Consider the following 23874-nt stretch of genomic DNA (forward strand, 5'->3'; position numbering starts at 1 on the left):
CAATGTGCAGGTTAGTTACATATGTATACATGTGCCATGTTGGTGTGCTGCACCCGTTAACTCGTCATTTAGCATTAGGTATATCTCCTAAAGCTATCCCTCCCCCCTCCCCCCACCCCACAACAGTCCCCAGAGTGTGATGTTCCCCTTCCTGTGTCCATGTGTTCTCATTGTTCAATTCCCACCTATGAGTGAGAATATGCGGTGTTTGGTTTTTTGTTCTTGCGATAGTTTACTGAGAATGATGATTTCCAATTTCATCCATGTCCCTACAAAGGACATGAACTCATCATTTTTTATGGCTGCATAGTATTCCATGGTGTATATGTGGACAGGCGACCTGTTCTAAGAATTGCTGTTAAGGCACAACCTAAGATTGATATATCAAACAGTTGTCCCTCTCGTCATTTCTTAATCACCCCATTCAAACCACACTAAGTTATACAACACATAAGTGAAATTTCTAACATTGAACCAAAAACCACCCCAACCATTTATCAGAATGCTAATCACACTTTTAAAACATTACTTTCAAAAAAGAAAAATTAAAGGAAAGAAACAGAATGAGAAATTCACTTGCTTGTGTGCTAGATATTTTAAAACTTTTCAAAATCATGACCTAACCTAAAATGTTCTAGAAGCACAAAGTAAAATCATATTTATATCCATGTGCCTTACAGACATCCTCCTTACTTCATTGAAGGTATTCTGAAGGAAAATTTGAGAGATCATTTTGGTACTAAAATGAAAGGTCCCTCTTTAAAAATGTATATAGAATGTTAGGAAAATCTTCAAAATGTCTAGGAGAAAGACTAGAAGAGAGATTTCCCTTGGAGTATTTTTCTTTTGTTTTTGAAAGGAAAAACACAAATAAATGAGTGAAGATATCAATTTAAAAGCACTCATATTCCCCGTTTTTCTGTGCACATTACTGAATACTGTAAATAGGGTGTATGAACTTCCAATTGATTTTCCACAAATAACTACAGATTTGCACACATTTATTCATTCTTTTACAGTGCCCTGTGGGTCCAATACATTCATTTGCACAGTGGCTAGAGACAGTCTAGGAGAGATGCTGCAGGCCCCAAAGCAAGTGGGGCTAACTGGACTATGTGAGAATTGAACCCATGACCTTGGCCTCCACTAGGCTAAAATCAAAAGAGTTAATAACCAACCAACAACTGCTCAGATAACGGCAATTTCCAAGCATAACAATAAGAAGAACAGTACTTCAGAAAATAAAATTTTAAGTATGCTGTTGAAAACCTGGATAGCAAATAGTGGAGCAAAAAATAAATACCTGCTTTCTAGTCAAGTCCAAAATACTTTCTTATTGTTGTTGTTGTTAAATCTCAGATAACTTTTGGTGAAATAATTTTGAATGTATATTTTATTTCTTCTTCTTCTTTGTTTTTTGTTTGTTTGTTTGTTTGTTTGTTTGTTTGTTTGTTTTGAGACAGTTTCCCTCAGTTGCCCAGGCTGCAGTGCAGTGGCGCGATCTCGGCTTATCACAACCTCCACCTCCAATGCTCAAGCGATTCTCCTACCTCAGCCTCCCGAGTAGCTGGGATTATGGGCATGCACCACTATACCCAGCTAATCTGTGTATTTTTGGTTGGGACAGGGTTTCATCATTTTGCCAAGACTAGTCTCGAACTCCTGGCCTCAAATCATTCTCCCACCTCAGCCTCCCAAAGTGCTGGGATTACAGGCATGAGCCATCACACCCGGCCTCAAATGTATATTTTTAACCTAAAGTGTTTCTTATGTGTAGTTAAACAAGTCTTTATCCATTCAAAAAATATATGAGACTGTTAAGAGTTCATCGCTATGGGAACAATAATAAGCTATTGATCAGAAAGGACTGAGTAATAAGCTAAAGCAGAAACAAGTTAGTAATCCATTAACTAGTAAGTTAGTTACTAGCTTCTGTATGTGTATCTGCTACAGAAAAAACAAAAGCAACCACAATGTTCAACACAAGCTACCAGCAACATTCAGCTATATAAACAGCTCTCCATAGGTCCCAGATGAAGAGAAGGGCCAGACAAACCAAAAGTGAGGAACTGTAATGGTTAATTTTATGGGCTGACTGGGCTAGGCCAAAGTACCCAGTACTTGGTCAAACATCAATCTAGAGTCTCCTGTGAAGGTATTTTATGGATGTTATTATTATGTAAACAGTAGATTTAGAATAAAGTAGATCATCCCTCATAATGTGTGTGGGCCTACTCCGCTTAGGTGAAGGCCTTAAAAGAAAACAGACTGAGTATCTACGGAGGAAGAAAGGATTTGGCCTGTAGCCTACTTTCAGTCTCAAACTGCAGCATGAACTCTTCCCTGGGACTGTGGGAGGGCAGAAGTGGACTAAGGGAGACCTGTCAGATGCTGTACTTCAGGCAAGAAATGATAGTGACCCTAGTCATTAGGTGGTAGACATGCAATTCCATCAATACATGAGTGGGAGAATTCCAAATTGGAGCTGCATTTCTTTGGAAATACTGGGTCCTGAAGGCTGCCGCTGATTATACCATAGAGTGATGACCAAGCCTTATGCATGGATCCAGCTAAGTATTCTTACAAGTTCCTGAGGTGGGCAGGCAGGAAAATCAACCAGCTACTTTGCAATTACAGTGACTATATTTATAATTATGGTCATGTGCCACATAACAATGTTACAGTCAATGGCCAACTGTATATATGACTGTGGCCCCATGAGATTATAATGGACCTGAAAAACTATCACTCAGTGATGTCATAGTGAAACTGCCTTTGCAAGATTGTAACTGAGGAGATTATGACAGTGAAAGAGATCAGACCTAACCGACTCTATCTTGCTTCTAACCCCTACGCTGTCCTTGTTCATTCCTGAGCAAGGAATTTTGGGAAGGAATTCAGTTCATGGTTTGACTCTGAAACAAAATTGGTAACAGCCCTTTCCTGAAAAGACCCCCTTCTTGCCTGGGGTCCAGTCTGCCTTTGCAGGACTACCAAATTACCTACAAGATTGGAAATTGCAGTTTGGGGGTCATGCAGCCTCTGGGTCCAAGAGTCTGAACCTCCCCAGGGGGTCACACAGCCTCTGGCTCCAAGAGTCTGAACCTCCCCAAATTGCTCCTGGGGATATCGTCAACATTGTAAAACCTAAGATCAGGGCTTGAGATATGTTGCAGACCCTGCACTCGATGGATCAGCTGACACCACCCACACCAGTAATCTGGGCCAACCAGTTCTGCCATCTCACCCAGGAACAGAAGACATTTAAAAAACCTAACTTCAACCCCCTATGATTCCATTTCCAACCTGACCAATCAGCACTCCCCACTTCCCAAGGCACTACCCGTCAAATTAGCTTTAAAAACTCTGATCCCTGAATGTTTGGGGAGACTGATTTGAATAATAATAAAACTCCAGTCCCCTGCACAGCAGCTCTGCGTGAATTACTCTTTCTCCATTGCAAATTCCTTGTCTCGATAAATCAGTTCTGTCTAGGCAGCAGGCAAGGCGAACCCACTGGGCGGTTACAATAGCCATTGTGAAATTGTAGTGCGTAACACATTACTTACAAGTTTGTGATGATGCTGGTATAAACAAATCTTGTGCTGCCAGTCTTACAAAAGCATAACATTATGGCCAGTCGCGGTGGCTCACACCTGTAATCCCAGAACTTTGGGAGGCTGAGGCAGGTGGATCGCCTGAAGTTAGGAGTTTGAGAACAACCTGGCCAACATGGTGAAACCTGGTCTCTACTAAAAAAGAAAAAAATACAAAAAAATTAGCCAGACGTGGTGGCGTGCACTGCTGTCCTAGCTACTCAGGAGGCTGAGGCAAGAGAATCATTCGAACCCAGGCGGCGGAGGTTGGCAGTGAGCCAAAATCATGCCACCACACTCCAGCCCAGGCGACAGAGCCAGACTCCATCTCTTAAAAAAAAAAAAAAAAAAAAAAGCATAACACATACAATTATGTGCAGTATAACTGTGTTACTAGTTTATGTATTTCCTACACTACGCTTTTTATTGTTATTTTAAGGTGTACTCCATTTACATATATATATATTTTTTTAAAGTTTATGTACCACCAGGGATGAGGTTAAAACAAAATGTTAACTATAAAACAACGTCAGTCAGGTCCTTCAGGAGGTATCCCAGAAGAAGACATTGTTACCATAGGAGATGACAGTTCCATGCACACTACTGCCCCTGAAGACCTTATGGGACAGGATGTGGAGGTGAAAGACAGTGATATTGATGATCCTGACCCTGTGTAGGCCCCAGCTAATGTGTGTCTCTGTGTCTTCATTTTTAATTTTAAAAAAGTTTAAAAAGTAAAAAATCAAAAAAAGTTAAAATAGAAAAAAGTTTATAGGATAAGGATATAAAAATGTTTTTGTACAGCTATATAGTGTGTTTGTGTTTAAGCTAAGGATTATTACAAAAGAGTCAAAAAGTTTAAAAATTAAAAAGTTTATAAAGCAATAAAATTACAGTAAGCTAAGGTTAACTTATTATTGAAGAAATAAAAAATTTTAAATAAATTTGTGTAGCCTAAGTGTACAGTGTTTATAAAGTCTACAGTAGTAAGCAGTAATGTCCTAGATCTTCACATTCATTCACCATTCACCCACTCAATCCCCCACAGCAACGGCCAGTCCTGCATGCTTCATTCATGGTAAGTGCCCTATATAGGTGTACTTTTTTTAATCTTTTTTTTTTTTTTTCCCAGAGTCTCATTCTGTCACCCAGGTTGGAGTAGTGTGCAGTGGTGCGATCTTGGCTCACTGCAACCTCCACCTCTTTGGCTCAAGTGATTCTCCTGCCACAGTCTCCCAAGTAGCTGAGATTACAGGCACCTGCCACAACACCTGGCTAAGTTTTCTATTTTTAGTAGAGATGGGTTTTCACTACATTGGCCAGGCTGGTCTCAAACTCCTGACCTCAAGTGATCCTCCTGCCTTGGCCTCCCAAAGTGCTGGGATTACAGGTGTGAGCCACCATGCCTGGCCCATTTTTTATCTTTTATACCTTATTTGTATTATACTTTTTCTACATTTACATATGTTTAGATGCACAATTACTTACCATTGTGTTACAATTGCTTACAGTATTCAGTAGAGTAACATACTACACAGGTTTGTAGCCTACAAGCAATAGACTATACCTGTAGCCAGGCATATAGTAGGCTATACCATCTAGGTTTGTTTAAGTACACTCTGTGATGTTCACACAAGTAAGTCACCTAACAAATGCATTTCTCAGAATGTACTCCTGTCATTAAGTGACGCATGACTGTACAGCTAAATAAACCTGGGAAGTTCTGGTTTCATGACTATAAGGAGAGAATGTGGTACCAGAGGGACACAGTTTGCTCTGCATTCTAGAAAAAGGGAGCAATGACATTTCTAATCTATCTCTAGAATTATCCCCAATAGACAAAATCCTAGCTATGTTTTCATAGTCTGCCTGCTTGACATATACCTTCTTACAACACTGATGAATGATGAGGCTTTCTTGGCTTGGTGGGCCATGAGGATCATCCAACTTAGTCCTCTTATGCCGATCTATGCCCAATTAATAACTTAAGTATAATGTCACTTCCCATGGAGATTTTCCTGTAAGAAGCAAGCTCCCGTAGTAGCAACCATAAACATTTTTTCTTCTTTTTTAAAATTTTGAGGTATGGGCATGGTGGCTTATACCTGTAATCCTACCACTTTGGGGGTGGAACGAGGAGGATCACTTGAGCCCAAAATTTTGAGACCAGCTTGGGCAGTATAGGGAGATTTTTGTCTCTACAAAAAATTTAAAAATTAGCCAGGCATGATGACACAAGCCTGTAGTCCCATCTACTCAGGAGGCTGAAGCAGGGGGATCGCTTGAGCTCAGGAAGTCAAGGCTGCAGTGAGCCATGTTCACACCACTGCACTCCAGCCTGGGTGACAGAGCAAGACCTTGTCTCAAAAAAATTTTTAGAATAAATTTTATTGTGCATATTTAAGGTATACAGCATGATGTTATGAGATACATATGTACAGTAAAATGGTTACTATAGTGAAACAAATTAACACATCCATCATCTCACATAGTTATCCACCTTTCCCTCCTGTGGCAAGAGCAGCTATAATCTACTCATTTAGCAAAAATATTGAATACAATGCACCATTATTTAATATAGTCCTCATGCTATATATTAGACCTTTAGACTTGGTCAGCCTACATATCTGCTACTATCTATGAAGAACTTTAAACCTGCGTCTCCCAATTTTCTCCCCTCCACCTGAGCCTAGTAGCCACTGTTTTAGTTTCAATCTCCATATATTTGACCTTTTTTTTAAGATTCCACATATAAGTGAAATCATGCAATATTTTTCTTTTGTTTTGTCTGGCTTGTTTCACTTACCAGGTCCATCCATGTTGTGGGAAATGGCAGGATCTCCTCCTTTTTTAAGGCTGAATAATATTCTATTGTATAAACGTATACCACAGTTTCTTTATCCATTCATCTGCTGACAGACACCTAGGTTGTTTTCATATCCTGGCTATTGTGAATAATGCTGCAATGAATATGGGAGTATAGATATCTTTAAGAGGTAGTGCTTTCATTTCTGTTGTGTATATACCCCAAAAGAGAGATTGCTAGGCCATATGGTAATTCCATTTTTTATTTATTTAGGAACTTCCATATTGTTTTCCATAATGGTTGTACCAATTTACATTCCAACCAACAGTGTGCAAAAGTTCCCTTTTCTTCACACCCTTGCCAACACTTGTTATCTCTTGGCTTTTTGTTAACAGCTATCCTACCAGGTGTGAGATGATATCTCATAGTGATTTTGATTTGGATTTCCTTGATGATTAGTGATGTTGAATACCTTTTCATAGACCTCTTGGCCATTTTTGTGTCTTCTTTGGAGAAATGTCTATTCAGGTACTTTGCCTATTTTTAAATCAGCTTATATGTTTTCTTGCTTTTGAGTTGCATAAGTTCTTTATACATTTTTGATATTAACCCTATATCAAATATATGGCTTGCAAATATTTTTTCCCAATCTATAGATTGCCTTTTCATTTTGTTGACTGTTTCCTTTGCTGTACAGCTTTTTAGTTTAATGTAGTCTAATGTATTTATTTTTACTTTTATAGCCCGAGCTTTTGGTGTGATATCCAAGAAATCAATGCCAAGGTCGATGTCAAGGAGATTTTTCCCTATGTTTTTTTCTAGGAGTTTTATGGTTTTAGGTCTTACATTTAGGTTATTTATTTTATTCTGAGTTAAAAGTATAAAATTTAAAATTTGCTTGACACTTTGGGAGGCCAAGACAAAAGGAACACTTGAGCCCAAGAGTTCAAGACCAGCCTGGACAACATAGTGAAACCTTGTCTCTACTAAAAATAAATAATAATTTTTAAAAAACTAGTCAGGTGTCGTGGTGAATGCCTATAGTCCCAGCTACTTGGGAGGCTGAAGTGGGAGGATCTCTTGAACCTGGGAGGTCACTGCTGCAGTGAGCTATGATCATGTGATTGTACTCCAGCCTGGGCAACAGAGCAAGTCCCTGTCTCAAAAAAAAGTTGCTAGAATTATACATTTCATTGTAAATTAATAAGTTGGTTCAAAGTTCATTTACAGTGATACTATGTGTGTAACATACAAATTAATCCTCTTGAATCTGAATGCTCAGAAAATTTCAAGTTTCCTGTGTCTTGCTCATTGACAAGAGAATAGATGTTTATTAGGAAGAATTCAGGGGAAAAACTGAAGGAATGAGATGTGCAAAGTCACAGAGCCAGGAAAGAGAGTGACACAATCATTTAACACAAATGAAGCAGAGACTGAGCATTTGAGCATTGTTGGGAGATAAGTCTGGAAAGGCCAGTTCAAGTCAGATCATCCCATGAATGCCTTGAGGAGACATTTAGATTTTCCCCCAAGGCCAAGGAGATTGGCAGTCTATTTGTAAGAAGAAGAGTAAAATCATCAGATTTATTTTAGAAAAATATCTCTGGTGATGATGTGGAAGATAGATTAGAGTGTAGAGCAACTAGATGAACTGGGATGAGTTAGGAGGAGTCTCAGTGGGAAACTACATAGACCTGGAAAAAGGCAATGGCAGTAGATACGGAGTATGGAGAGTCAAGAGGATAACACAAAACAAACCATATATGGGTGTTTAATGGAGAAGCATGGACAGATTTAGCTTAGTCATATAATTGGAGAGCAATATCATTAACTGAGATAGGAAATGGAGAAGGAAAAGTGGGTTTTGTTGTTTTTTGTGTGGGTGGAGGATATATGAAATTTGATTTTGAACATCGTGATTTTGAAATGATTATGAGTCATCCAAGTAGAGACATTCAGAAGGCAATGGAAACTACAAGTCTATACTTCAGGAGAGCCATTTGGGCATAAGCTGTAATTTTGGGATTTGCTGTAAATGATAGGCAAAGTTATAGAAGTTGATGACTTAGAATTTGGCAGTGGTGTGGGGGATTCAGGGAATGAGGTGATAAGAAGAGTAAGAATAAAATTCTGGGCTGGGCATGGTGGCTCATGCCTGTAATCCCAGCATTTTGCAATGCCGAGGTGGGCAGATCACTTGTGGTCAGAGGTTTGAGACCAGCCTGGCCAACATGGTGAAAACCCATCTCTACCAAAAAATGCAAAAATTAGCTAGGTGTGGTGGCACGTGCCTGTAATCCCAGCTACTTGGGAGGCTGAGGCAGGAGAATCACTTGAACCTGGGAGGCAGAGGTTGCAGTGAGCCAAGATCACTCCACTGCACTCCAGGTTGGGCGACAGAGCGAGACCCAGTCTCAGAAAAAAAAAAAAAAAAAAAAAAAGAATAAAATTCCGAGGACCCACATATATAAGATGTTAACAGAATGAGAAGAGCCATTCAAAGATTTTAAAAGGTAATCAGAGGTGTGGGAGAAGAGACAAATAGGTGCAACGTTATAAAAGCCCATGGAAGCAAATGTTTTAGGATGAAGAGAGAAGTCAATATTCCCAAATGCTCCGTAGGGTGCTAGGAGAATGAGGACTGAAAAGAGGCCACTCCATTTATAAGTTAAGTCATTTATGACCTTTTCCAGAACCATTTCATTAAAGTGGTGAGAGAGAAGTAAGATTGTGAACACACTAAGTGAGAACAACTCTTTCAAGAAGTTTGGTAGTTAGGAAGAGAGAGAAAATGGCAATATGTGAAGAAGGCAGGATAGAGGGAAGAGGCCCAGATTGAAGATCTTGAGTCTTTATCTTCTCCCTATTCTCGCAATCCAACAGCAAATATGTCCTATTGATATTTGATTCAAATTATTTTCAAAACTCACCCTTCCTCCCTTTTCTTCAGTTGCTCAAGTGCTGTCAAGACTTCTTTGTTTGTCTCAGACCTGTTTCCATCTTCCCAACAACCCTCCCTGCTTCTTTTTGCTCTTCTCTCCAAGCCATCCTCCATCCTGCTGCCAGAATAATTTTCTAGAACACCAGTTACCTTATGTCATTAAGTCACTCAAAAAACTTCTAGAGTTCCTCATTTACTCTTATTCCCTCTTCAGCCTGACATCTGACCAAGTCGAGACTGGTTCTCCCTAGACATTCCATAACCATCTCCTTCCATGCTTTAGCCAAGATGGACTTCTCACTGTCCAAGTCATTGAGTATGCCCTCCCTTCTGACTGATAAACCATCTGACTTTTCTCAGGTAATCAACCTCACCTGGCCTTCAAGAATCAACTCACAAGCCTTTTATAGAAGAGGAGGAGGGGGAGGAATTAAGAATAATTACTAAACAATTTTATTTATCTTACCTTGTCTCGGCTAGAAAGAAGGGAGAAGGGAAACAAGAAGGGAAAACTGGTTAAGAAAATAAATTGTAAGGTCTATATTAACATAGAAATTAATAAACATATAATATTGAATCTAGTATCACTCTTGACCAATCATTCACATACTTTTGATAGTGAAGTTCTCTGTTTACTTCAGATACTAACATCTAGTTTATACAGGATAAACGACTCCTGTATTAAGGTTTCTAACCTACTATTCAGTATGAAAACGATGCTAATTGACAGGTTTTGGACTCAGCTTTGCAATTGGAGCACTGTGGAAAAATACCTGGGGAGCTTTTTGAAATCACACACCCTCCAGGAGATTCCGTTTTCATCTCCTTCAATGGCTATGCCCTCTAGCTAAGAATCCCTGCTGCCCCGTGAGTCTTCTCACTGGTGGGAGTGGACCACTTTCCTCAGGTACAGGTTTGAGAGCCACTGCAGGATATGTTGGGTGGCAAAAAGCAGAACGGTTACAAATTTGAGGTTAGTTATTCCTGTGAAAAAGAAAACACAAAACATTATAGTAATTAATTGAGTGACTCCAGTTCCTCAGAATATAAAGAATAGACCCAGGAAAGTACTAAATGTTACACAAGGAGACTTTTTTCCTCCCTAAATGGTCACAAAAGAATTTTTTAAACATGTAAGAAATGTAATATCAAGGTAAAAATAAATCAGCCAACCAGACTGTCTCCAATCTGTTGGGTGATATATTTAGCATATTTTGTAATTAAATTAGCTGACTTTTAAAGTTGTTTTGAGACTACAACTACTTAATTTACCTAATAAGACTGCATGGCACTGTACATATTATCCATTGTTAGCTGTACTCATACTGCTATGTCTTGTAGAGAGACTAAGCTGCTTTTTCCTGCAACATTGTATTAATAGTTTTAATGACGTGGACATAATTTCACAGAGGCAGTATTTTATTTTTACTCAGTTCATGAACATCAAACAATCCCAAGCTATTTTGATAACTAGCATCCTCAACATGTGCTATTGCTGTTTGCCCATAGCAATGATAACCACTGTTTATTTAGCATCATGAAGTTTAATGACTTTGTATTTCCTTCTATTAACAAAACTCACAGAACTCTGAAATAAGTAGGCCCGTAGCGCTGATGAAAAACCCTAAAGTTCCAGAACTTCAAATTTTATCTTAGAATTTTAAAACCAGTGGGGTTTGGGCCACTACCAACTCCACGGGTTCTCACTTATGGTGAGCATCAGAATCTCTTGGGGAGCTTGTTAAATACACAAATTCCCAGGCTGGGAGGTTTCAATGAGGCTCAGAAACCTGCATTTAAAACAAGAACTCAAGATAGTCTTTGAACTTCAGTTTGAAAATTACTGACCAACACCCTCACTTATACATGATGAGACTGAGCCCCAGACAGGGTAAGTGACTTACTCAGGGTCACTTAGCTAGATAATGACAATCAGGTGTAGAACTGATGCAGCCTAATCCTTAGTTCTGTGCTCTTCCCACGCTTACACCCTTACTGTTTAGACTGCCCTTCTGGGTTCCTACAATATGGGAGGTCACCTATCTATTACTCCCATGAAAAGAAGTTCACGGACAATATTCTATAGATGCCACAGACAGAAGGAAGTAAGCACTGTGGGAATAATAGAAGAAAGGCTGTTAGAGCTGTTACCTTCATCTTTCTGAATTTCAGTTTCTTATCTGTATGCAAGCACTAATGGATCATTAGAGCAAAATACCAAGAGCTTGTGAGATGGAAAAAGATTACTATAAGATGGCAAGTTTACTCACTCCCTTAATATGACTAAAATAGTTTAAAAAAAAAGTGTTCCTAATAATGAAATATCAGAAAGGCTACACTCTGAATTTACTTTTTCTTTCTGAATTTCAGTTTCTTGTCTATAAAAAGGTATGCTAAAGCTACATACTAGGCAGCATGATCTTGAGTACAGCAATAGCACATGAACAGTGCTTCATAAAATCCTAGAACATGGTATATACTCAATACATTCTATAATTTTTTTAAGTATTATCATATGGTGGAAGGGCCAAGCTAATTAAAATGGGCCAGGCTAATTACAATTACATACATACCAAAGTAGAATTATTGATACCTCCCATCCCTAGAGTGCTGCAGAAATTACAAAACATGGCAGCTAGATCATGTAAGAAACATTTACAAGCTTAAGGAGAACACCTATGTAGGGTAACATGGATGAATCTAATGGAATATAATATTGGGCAAAAGAAGCAAGACACAGTAACATAAATACTATGATTCCATTTATAAAAGTTAAATACAGGCAAAACTAAACTATATTGCTTGGGAATGCATAGTTAGGCAGCAAAACTATAAAGCAAAGCCAGGAATTCAGGAATTCTCTCTTTCTTCTCTCCCCTTCCCCTTGTCTTCCTAGAAAACAAAAACACCAGGGTAGTGGTTCCCTCTGAAGGGTACCGAGGGGTTTGCCCAGAGGAAAGGCACATGAGTGCCTAAAAGGGTGCTAGCCTTGTTTTACTTATTGACTTGGATGGTGGTTAAATGGGTGTTGCCTTTAGAATAATGTGCCAACTTTTTTTGTTGTTTTGTGCATTTCTATTTTATATACTGTATTTCACAACAAAGTTTTAAAAAGATTTTTAAAAGACACATTTAGTAGATAAAGCTGAAGGGAGTTACTCAACATTCCTATTATAGATATTTGGTTGTCTCTCCACGTGGACTACTAAGATAATAGAATTCAGCAGCACAGTGGGTCTATGTAAATATCCATTTGTGTACTGACACAGAGGACTCATGCCCTGGAGCTGTTGTGATGTTTAACTGAAAGGCATTTGATCAGAGGTTGCCAGGATCCATTAGACATTAAATATATCATCAACCTAATTACATATGACTTACTAGTTCAGTGCTGATTATATCCAAAATCATCAGAGTCTTAAAAATAGTCATGCTTGTTTGCCCCAACAATGTTTTCAACCATGGTTTCTGTGGTTCCAACCACATATGGAGAAATAATATACGTCCTCACGGGGAGAAGAGTGATTTCTGAGTTTTAAAAAGTCAAAGGTTGTCATTTTGCCACTTTGAGAATATACCTTGATCTAGTTTGATCTATGTATGTTCCACCTAGAGACTAAATTAAAACTCTAGCCAAAATATTAAAGGATGGAAATATAGTCCATGACTGTGGTTTATCATTCCATTATTAGAATTGACTAGCAGTATTTTGACACCTAGATAGGACTGCTTTGGTGTGTCTAGGTGTATTGTATTATTTAAGTTACATAATATTAGAAACTTAAAATAAAAACAATTTGGTATCAGAGTTGGTGACTGAGTTCGAGTTTGGTATTCAGCTGTTTCCATGCAACTGAATTGTTAAAATGCTTACAATTTCCTGTGATTTATTTTCTAAAGCAAGAAAAGGGACCTAACATTAATATGCCTCTTTTAGATTAATTAGATTTACTTTAATGAAATATACAAACAAGAAAGTATAATTTATATGTATAGTTTAAAGAATAATAATAAAACAAACACCCATTTACCTACCATACAGCTTAAGAAATAGAACATAACCAAAACCTTCATTTCCCTTTCTCCCCCATAAGAGGTAAATGCTACGCTACGCTGAATTTTGTGAATATCATTCCATGCTTTTCTTTGCAGCTTTACCACGGGTATGATACATATAATTATGCATATTGTTTGGTTTATCTGTTTTTAAGCTTTATATAAATGAAATCATGTGGTAGCATTCTTCAATAACTTTTCTTCATTCATTATTGTACTTTTGAGATTTATCACATCAATAAATGTATCTCTACTTCATTCATTTTAAATGCTATATATTCAGTATACCGTGACAGCAGTCAGACCATGTGTATCATATACTTTCAGGGCACTGCCAATATTTCTTCAACAATTGCCATTTCCGTATACACCAGCCCTTCACCTGCCAATGCCTCCATTTTTTGCCTGAAGGCTTTCTCTGGCCATCAGTGACTACTCAGTCTGAACACACAACGGGCTGAAAATACCAAGGAATTATGTTTCTCGGGAGCAGTTCTCAACCAATAACTGGGATAAACTGGAAGTAAGTGTTGTAAACTGTCCCCCAGAGTTCCCCAGCAGGATCAAACTCCAATTGCCCACAGTGATAATGTGATAACACACCTTTATTGGTTTTCTTCCCATCTGTTTAACTTCCCCATTATCTACTGGTGTTTCTTGGGAACATATCCCAAACAAAACCCTTTCCACTCATTGCCACAGGTCTGTCTCTGGAGGGACACAAACTAAGACAGCAGGGAAATTAAACTTAAGAATCTCCAAATACCTGATTCTGCTATGCCTCCAAGATAATGTAGCCATGCTCCAGATTTCTTCAGGGATGTCTGAGAGTTAAGCTCCTCTCAAAATCCAAAATTGGAAACAGAAATAAAAGTCCTCGGCCTGTTCTGCCCTCACTTAATTAGCACATGTAAAACTGAAACACAACTTTCCTGAATCTCTTCCTTTTCTGTCTTTCTTCTCTCCCCTTCCCCTTTTATTCCTAGAAAAATAGACAAGCTTTTCTTTAACTTTCCCTACATCCTGCCTTCCTTCCCGGTTGGAAAGCAAGCTTTCTGAGTTCACTACCATTGACTGAAGGGACATCCTTTCTATACTACGGTAGAACTCTATGTTCTAGGTCATCCAGGCTCAGCCCTGGGTATGCTAAGTGGGAAAGATTAAGGAATTTATAAAATTCTCTCTCAAAACTTGTATACATTTATTTTTTAATTTCAGAAACTATCACTTGTCTTTAATTCTTTCTGAAACATCCATTTCCCTGGTAGAAGTTAGATAGTAAAGAAAAAATACATAGGAGAAAAAAAGGAAACAAAAGGCAAATGAAGAACACAAAATTTCAGGACCTATTCATAGAAAAATAGGCCAATTTCAAACAAACAGTTCTCCCAAGACTCAAAGAAACTAAAGGCAAGTTGGCTTTCCTTAAAAAAAAAAAAAAAAAAATTATCCTGAAAGAATAACAAGAGATCGATCAAAAGAGAGATGAAGCAAGAACAGGAGATAAAAAGTGGGTCTGTGGAGCTCAGAGATGAATAGAAGCATAAGATGAAATTATTACAGAGGTGAAATTCTCATTAGAGTCAACAAATGGTAACACATATATATGGATAAAAATACAGTCTAGGACAAAAAGAAAGGCCTTGAGTAAATAACATAAAACGAATTGGAAAAGAACAGAGATAAAATAAGAAAGGAGGTGGTATGGACATTAAACAAATAACCACTGTCATGGAAGAAAATAATATATGGAATGGGAAAAATTCAAATATATAATTGAATATAATTTTCTTGAAACAAAATCTAAAATCTATAGATTACAAAGACATAGCTTAGCCAAATTCCTGAAAATGTTGATGAAGGCTAATTAGTAAGATATCTTAAAAATGGATTTAGAGCAGCAGGCTGTAAGAGGTTACACAGCAGAAAAGAAGCACATGAACCAACTCTACCAAAATGAGAAAGAATAGGAGGAAATGAACTGAAGAGGTATTTAAGATCCTGGCATTTACTAAGCCGACCATGGTATGGTTGTTAAGAGGCCAGCGCTGTAAACTGCCTAGATTTGGATCCCATCCCTGCCCTTTATTACCTGTGTGACCAAAGCAAGTTATTTTGCCTCTTGGTGCCTCAATTTTCTTAATTTTAAAATGGAGATGATATTAGCCACCCACATAACACGGTGACTGTGAAAATTGAGAAAATACATTTAGTCTTCTTTAAAAAATGCCTTTCCATATTCAGCATTGTTAATTATTATTAAGTTCAACAGAGCTTGGTGATTCTCTGAAGGTGAGAGAGTAAGAGACAGGGAAGACATGAGTTGATTCCTAGGTTTCAGGATGTGACAATCATAATGCCATTCACTATAGAGAGAATACAGAACAAGGGGAATACAGAAGAAATGATTTTTTTTAATTCTCAATTGATATAGTCCCCACCCAAACCTCATCTTGAACTGTAGTTCCTGTAATTCCTATGTGTCGTGGGAAGGACCAGGTGGAGATAATTGAATCATGAGGATGATTTCCCCTATCCTACTCTCGTGATAGTGAATTAGTTCTCACGAGATCTAGTGGTTTCATAAGGGGCTCTCCACCAACGCTCTGCACTTCTCCTTGCTGCCACCATGTGAAGAAGGACATGTTTGCTTCCCCTTCTGCCATGATTGTAAGTTTCCTGAGGCCTCCCAGCCATGCTGAACTGTGAGTCAATTAAACCTCTTTCCATTATAAATTCTCCAGTCTTGGGTATGTCTTTACTAGCAGTGTGAGAACAGACTAATACATCAATTATAATGGATTCATTTTGAACATGTTAAGATTGACTTATCTTTGAGAAGATAGGTAGAGAGGTCCTGTGGGCACCTAGAACTCACCTAGGGCTGAAGGCAGGTGTACATGGCTTTAATGTGTGTGCAGAAGCCATGAATGTGGATAAGATCTCCTTTGTGATGTACACAATGAAAGAAGAAAAAGGGCGAGAACTGAACCTGTGGAACATTCCCATTTATCAGCTGGCAGAAGACTAAGGCCTGTGACAAAGGATCAGTGGAAAAATAAAGAAGAAGGAGAGGATAAATGATGAATCAAAGGCACAAGGACAGGCTGGGCACAGTGGCTCATGCCTGTAATCTCAGCACTTTGGGAGCCCAAGGTGAGTGGATCACTTGAGCTCCGGAATTCAAGACCAGCTTGGGCAAAATGGGAAGACCCCATGGTGGGAGGGATATATACATATGTGTATATACATAAATAGTTGTGTGTATATATACACACACATATACAGTTGTATATATATAGTTGTGTATATATACACACACACACATATATATATATATAACAAGTACATTGGAGAGGCTGTGTTCAGGAGCACAGATGAACAGGTTGGCCTTTGCCAGGGGAAGCACATATTTTCCACTGAGAAAGAGAACGATGAGGGTGTGCGTGGAAGCAGGTTAAGTGTGTAGACTGTAGTTGGTAAAGCTGAAAGAGCTCTTACTGAAAGATACTCCCCGGGGCCTGAAAGCTTAAGGGAATGAATAACTCCGCCCTCCTCAGGCCCAGTCCCAAGGTGCAAGGCCACTTGTGCTAGCAGCATGCGTCAGCAAGATAGCAGAAGCAGGAAGAGAGCTGGCCGGAAGATATGTACCCTGTGAAGACCGAGAGAGAGGCCGTCCAGGTACCGCGTAGCAGTTATATCAGACTGAGACACTTCGTGTTTACAGGAGACTATAAAACCCCTGCCCCATCCTCATTTGGTGCTGATGCCATTTTAAGCCTCAGCACACCTGCACCCAGGCGCTCATTAAAACAGCATGCTGCTCCCCACTGCCTCGTGTTGTCTGTTGGCGCGCTGTCGGGGTTCGAACCGATACAAGAACCTTTCACCTACCTGGTGCTTTGGCCTCATCTATAAGGTAAAAGCAAAGCCATCTGTTGCTAAATGTTGGAAACTCTGTGTAGCAGTGAAGATTAGAAGTAGTTAATGATAGAAGGATGACCCCTCTCAAAAAAAAAAAAAAAAGTTACATTGACGGCCCAGCAGACATTGAATGAAAAATATGAACTCAAGTAAAAAAACTGTTTTTGCATTTTTTTCCAGCAGCTTTTCCACTGTCCTGAAACAAGATAGAGAATCTGAGGTAAGATATGGTATGAAAAATGTTTGACATGGCTGCTTTTGCCATAAAAACATAGTAGAAAATAATTAAATGTAGTCCATTTCTAGAGTTACCTGAAGTGTAGTGTTGGCTTATAAGACAGAATACCTGGACCTTGCCTCATGTGTGCCTATTGTTTGCTGAAAGGATTTTAATCCTATAATAAAATCTCTCACAACATGCCATGGAAAGTATTTCCTAGAATTCTCAAAAACTAATGAGAAGGAAGCTTGCATATGCTGATTAACATGGAAGCTTGTTACTGGAAAAGAAAAGCAAAACTGAAAGATATTGTTTTAATATCCTTTCAGCTACTCTAAAAGATTACATAACTGCATATAGAACAAGCTATATAAAGTACAAGGCTTAGTCAAAGAAACATCAGGCTAATACCTGAGTTTTCATACTTAATACAAAAGTCTAAAATATTTCTTACCCCCGGCCTGAATATGGCTTCAACTTCTCATACAATGTACTACTAGCCTAATAGACATTTTAGAATTAATTATTGCAAGTAGTTCATGTATATAAATGGATTTTTATTCAACTTTAAGTAGTTTGTTTCATTGTTTTGAGTATAAATAAGCAATCTCATCAATGATCACTTCAAAGATACAGTTTATTAAATATCTTAATCATTATTCACAAAGCATTATAGGATTATTAGTAAAGCTCCCTAATAGATAGTATTATTATTTTCACTCTTTCCAAGGAGTCAGTTGTCAATATAAAAAAATATGTTTAGAGAATGGGTCAGTAAAGCAGCAATTTGAATAATGAAGGATATTTGAACGATTGAAGGATAATGAATCAAACTGAGGCAAACAAAGGAAGTGAGAATGAAGAATAAAGTGATGTAAAGAATTAATATAAGAATAGTAAGGAGCATTTTATAAATAAACTGTTAAAAGCAAGTTCTTCACAATAAACAAACTCTGAACAATGAGTCTATGAGGAGCTGCCACTGAACTTTAAGTTGCTCAAACACACTAACTGTGGAAGAGTAGTACAAATGACAAGTAGGCTTCCCACCAAGCAAAACTAGAAAATCAAAATTTGTTTCCAGCAGTAGCACATCTTCAAGTCCCTCCTCCTCACTTCCTCCTTTCTTTTTTCTTTGCCAAAACAAAACAGATCTACTTAAAAGGCCAAAGGCCACTGGAGAAAGAGTTTATGATCAGACAACCCAGGTGTCCTATGTCTAAAAGGGAAATACAGGTCTTGAAATGAGATAGACTGTGAAAATAATGAATTAGTTAGAATTCATAGGGAAAGAACTTCATTCCTTAACACTTATCATCATGGTATTGTTTCTGTGGTGTGTTATTACTTCAGTAACTTCTTCCTGTAATGATCTAGGTTACATGTAGGTATGTATTTATCACAATAATCTGATGGCTGTCTAATAACTAGTCACCTACATGACATCTCTACTTCATAATAGTAGGAGAAACTTACTCTAATCTGACTAAAGTAAAATATGTTACATAAGCCTTTTTAATTCTGCAATAACCCATTCATCTTTATTATTAATAGATTTTTTAAATTACCAGTACGTATTTTTCTGAAACGTGTGCAATCAGTCCTTTGTCAATTCTTTACTACTATGATCTGAAGAAAGTTGCAATCCAAAGAGAATAAGGGTTACAATTATGCTTGAAGATGAGAGTACTAAAAATCTGTGATATGTTTGAAAACCTAGCAAATGGGTGACTCATACTTTCATTACCTTACTTGCTGCCTAGTAAACTAAACTGGGTGCCTAAAATTCCCTTCGTTTATTTTCAACTTCAATTATATATGCACGGTATTTTAATTACTTAGCATCTATTGTTCCAGGTGCTTAGATTTTTCCACATCAAAATTCTCCAGTTTCCATTGTGTTATCTCCTGTTATAAGATTATTCAAAGTAGTTTTTTTCTTTATTGTTGTTTTTCAAAGGGAGGCAGACTGACCAGTTGTGTTTGGGGTTATTTCACAATGCTAGTTCCTTCCTGTATACAAATTCACACACGCACCCATATTCATACAAATGCTGGCCTTGGGTAAAAAAAATAAGGTTGCCAAACATTTGAAGTCTTCAGACCATTCTTTCTTTGTTCCTCCTTTGGGGAGCACCACCTCCCCTTCAATTATTCTGCATCCTGCATTTTCTCCTCTTCCTTACAAAGAGCCTGGTATCAGTCACAGCTCCTGGCACTCCTGAGTTACATGGCCTACTTCTGAGGCACGCATAGATTTGGTAGCAAAGCAAAGGGGAGGGAAGTGGCAGACCTGTCTCTCAGCTGCCAGCTGCAATCTTTCTCGCACACCAGTGCCTCTCCTTCTTACAAGTTACGTCCTGTCGGTAGACGGACTGGCCCAACAACAAGGTTATATCTATTGAGGTTAAACTTGCCCCAAACAGTGTTTGTTGGAGCAGAGAGGCAGAAAGCGTACAAAATAGGAAGGTGAGTTCTCGAAAGAGTTAAAATCCAGCCTTAAAAATTCCACATATGCTCAGTCAGGTAAATCATCATGAATTTTTTACTGATATTTTGTCCTAGAAGATAGTGATATTAACATATTCTAGAAAAGAAAAACCTTGATTCAGTAAAAACCTCATTAAGTGAGAGATACATGATTAAATGTTGATGACAAAATATATTTTGAGGTTATCTCAAAGTTTAATGAAGTTCTACATATATAGAATGATTGAATATACACTTTAAGAAAACATGCAATAGGTGACTGGATAGAGCTGAAAAAGAGGCATCCATATATTTTAGATTGTTCATTTCTTATATATTTGATTTTATGTATGAGAGTGTTTGTTATCCTGATTTAGAATGAAATGGCTTTGAGTGGTATTTGTGGAATCAATTTTTTTCTAGCCTGAGGAATAATCTATTGTAGAAAAGTTGAAAAGTTGCTCTAATTCGCTAATATTTCAAAGCATCATTTATTTTCTCACGGAAAGGACCAGAAAAATCGGATCCAAACTTAAAATGTCAATACTCATAGTTTAGCATTTCAAAATGAATAAATACATGGAGTTACCAGTGATACTTTTAAAATTTATATTTTTGCTATGTGTACTGTTTCAACAAAGTCATGAGTATACCAAAGCGAGCTAACAGTCTTTATTCCAAAATGTTGCCCCAAAATAATTTCTGAACCACATGACAGATGTTTGATACAGATGACTAAATTTCCTGTCATGTTTGTTTATTGTTAATAGTAAAACCAACAGAGAGTGCTAGACTTTAGACACTAATATCTTCAAAATATGGACTTACATGAAACTAGACAGCGATATCATCTTAAAGTACTTTTTTCTCTTAAACAAACAAATCGAAAAAAGCAAAGATCAGAGATGAAAGGAAGAAAAGTATATCGAGTAACACCATGTGTCAGCCAGACACTGGGTTAGATGCTTCATATACCTTAGGTCATTTAACGTTATAGTTAAGTAGAAAATGTTTTAAAATTGTGGAGGTGTTTAACTAGTTTTTCATTTTCTAAGCCAGCACAGCTTTTGACTCACCTGTTCATAATGCAGAGATTATTTGTTCTGCCCTACGTTTCTGTTGCACAACATTTTCCCTCTCTTAAAAGTCATTTATTGAATCATCATCTGTCTCAGGCTTGATACTGTATAGCCTCTGAAAGACTGGTTTAGTACTTCAACCCGCCTTTCAAAATATTTTCAGTGCAGGCCATTCAGTGTTCCAGGTACCTAATGAGTCATTTTCTTCTTCCCAGTCTACCAAGCAGGATCTCAAAGCCTCCTTTATCTTTCTGGGTGTATACAGAGTCATTAAGCTCAAATATGTCCTTTGCCAATGGACTTGAGGGTTGGGTTTAGTTATTAACTTGGTGAGTCTCCACCCAGCTAACTATTCTAGGAAATCATTTGGTGAGTCAGGCATTCTTGTATTCACATTGCAGCGGCCAGTCATCTGCCCTAAGTGCTGCCGCCGAAGACTGAATGTCCTGGAAAGTTTGCTGTCACATCTCCATTATGACAAAAGCATTGTGCCGAACAGATGAAAAAATGCATTGTCAATGGAATCTTTTATGTTTGTTTGTTTTCCTTTAAGCAACATTGCCTTGTTATAAAAGATAAATAAATGTTTGTTCATTTCAATTCTGATGAGTCTGTGAGCTGTTACCATCAAGCACAGAGCAGCATCCTACTTTGGGATTGAGAAAGTGGGAAATCTGAAGTGAAAGTCTATGGTGATTAAACAAAACTGAAAACTAAGCCACTCCTCTTCCATCTGGTAGAGAAATTGTGACCATATGCCCTTCTCTCCACTAAGAGGAAAGACCAGACTCACTGGTTCACTGGTATGTTTTCCTTATAGTAGACTGTGGTATGACAATGCCAAGTGATAAAACTTCTATGACACCCCTCTCTCCAGTTGATCCAAAGAACTTGGAGGGGAGGAAGAGGGGAGAGACGTGAGGAGACACAGCAAGTTAGGCACCTCTGCTTTTTCACAGGAGCAAAAATAATAGGTTCTTATCTACTTGGAAGGTGAGGATACTACTAATTCATAAAACAACATGAACACAGTTAATTTTCTAAATGCCAAGACATAAAAAAAAATTAATCTTCTTTAGGAAAAATATTGTTTCTAAAATAAAAAAATTAATTTGTATTGAATTCTTACTACGTAATAGGTGCTAAACCAAGCACCTTACATGCTTTTGCTCACAACAACTCCATAATGTTGCTGTTATTTCACCATTTTACTGATTTATTAGCCCATTTTCATACTGCTGATAAAGACATACCCAAGAGGGGGTAATTTATACAGGAAAAAGGGTTTAGTGGACTTACAGTTCCACATGGCTGGGGAGGCCTCACAATCATGGCAGAAGGCAAGGACGAGCAAGTCACATCTTACATGAATGGCAGCAGGCAAAAAGAGAAAGCTGGCTGGGCACGGTGGCTCACACCTGTAATCCCAGCACTTTGGGAGGCTGAGGCAGGTGGATCATGAGGTCAGGAGTTTGAGACCAGCCTGACCAACATGGTGAAACCCTGTCTCTACTAAAAATACAAAAATTAGCTGGGCGTGGTGACAGGCTCCTATAATCCCAGCTACTCAGGAGGCTGAGGTAGGAGAATCGCTTGAACCTGGGAGACAGAGGTTGCAGTGAGCCGAGATCACACCATTGCACTCCAGCCTGGGTGACAGCGAAACGCCGTCTCAAAAAAAAAAAAAGAGAGAGAGAGCTTGTGCAAGGAAACTCCTGTTTTTAAAACCATCAGATCTCGTGAGACTTATTCACTATCATGAGAATAGCACGGGAAAGACCTATCCCCATGATTCATTTACCTCCCACTGGGTCCCTCCCACAAAATGTGGAAACAGTGGGAGTTACTATTCAAGATGAGATTTGGGTGGAGACACAGCCAAACCATATCAACAAATAAAGAAATTTAGGACAGTAACTTTCCCAGAGTTGCACAGCTGAGCCCAAATTTAGATGATTTCATTGCATTTGTTTTTAAGCACCAGACTATTAAATTAGGTTTTCTTATTTTTGAAGAGCCAGAACTAACGGCAAGTATGTTGTATTGCCTATATAGCAAGGAATTAAAAGAAAACTAATGTGACTAGCATGTAGCCTTACAATTAGTTTGTGTTTTATATGTATAATACATATATATAACATATCATATATACAATAACTTGTTTTGATATTAAATGTTACCATTTTTTAAAAAAATCACATGATGAAACTTTCAAAGTAATTATTCCAAGACAATGAGAAATAACTGTATCAAAACATAGCTAAAATTCATAACATAGGCAGCATCAAGATTCAGTTCCAAAAGCAGAACCTACTGAAAGTTATAAAGTTAAGAAAAAAAGACAGTATTCACATTTGACAAAGATGGGTTGTGGTGGCTCAAGTGTGCATTATTCTTATCTTTTCACGTATGTTTAGAATATTTTACACAGAAATATATTTATAAAAACATGGATCATTACCTATGCAGAACTTCTGGCCATTATCCTTACCTTGATTATACCCTAGGGAACCTTATTTTCCAACTTTGTATGTGAGCTCATAGGGAAAACCAGAAATAATAAAAAGAATATATGCTAGGTAGAAGCCTGTCTGAAAACATAATCTTTTTCTGGGAAAATATAAAAGGACTATAGAGCAAGATGGTTTTTAACAACAAATTCTTTTAAAATACCATGTGATATAACTAAAAAGAAAAAAACTTCCAAATTGATTTGATCAGGTTTACAAATCTGATATCAACAGTTGACAAATGCCAAAACAAAACAAAAAAACCAAGGGAGA

General features: G+C 37.9%; 2 long non-coding RNA genes across 3 annotated transcripts in view; one reads left to right on the top strand and one right to left on the bottom strand.

The window, feature by feature from the left end:
* The window catches only part of LOC109027239 (uncharacterized), a 47914-nt gene that overhangs the window by 13660 nt on the left and 10380 nt on the right, over positions 1-23874 (bottom strand). Inside the window, exon 1 of one of the 2 annotated variants that reach the window (XR_008681025.1) lies at positions 3570-3746. The exons of the other annotated variant lie outside the window; for it this stretch is intronic. This is a non-coding gene — a long non-coding RNA (uncharacterized lncRNA). Of the gene's footprint in view, positions 1-3569; positions 3747-23874 lie in introns of those variants that run through there. 2 annotated transcript variants of the gene reach the window in all.
* Positions 16485-21691, top strand: LOC134758676 (uncharacterized). Its single transcript, XR_010134111.1, has 4 exons — positions 16485-16555; positions 16960-17318; positions 17504-17543; positions 21493-21691. It is a non-coding gene; the product is annotated as an uncharacterized lncRNA (long non-coding RNA).

Source organism: Gorilla gorilla, chromosome 5, assembly GCF_029281585.2.
Source record: "Gorilla gorilla gorilla isolate KB3781 chromosome 5, NHGRI_mGorGor1-v2.1_pri, whole genome shotgun sequence".
NCBI classification, from domain to species: Eukaryota; Metazoa; Chordata; class Mammalia; order Primates; family Hominidae; genus Gorilla; species Gorilla gorilla.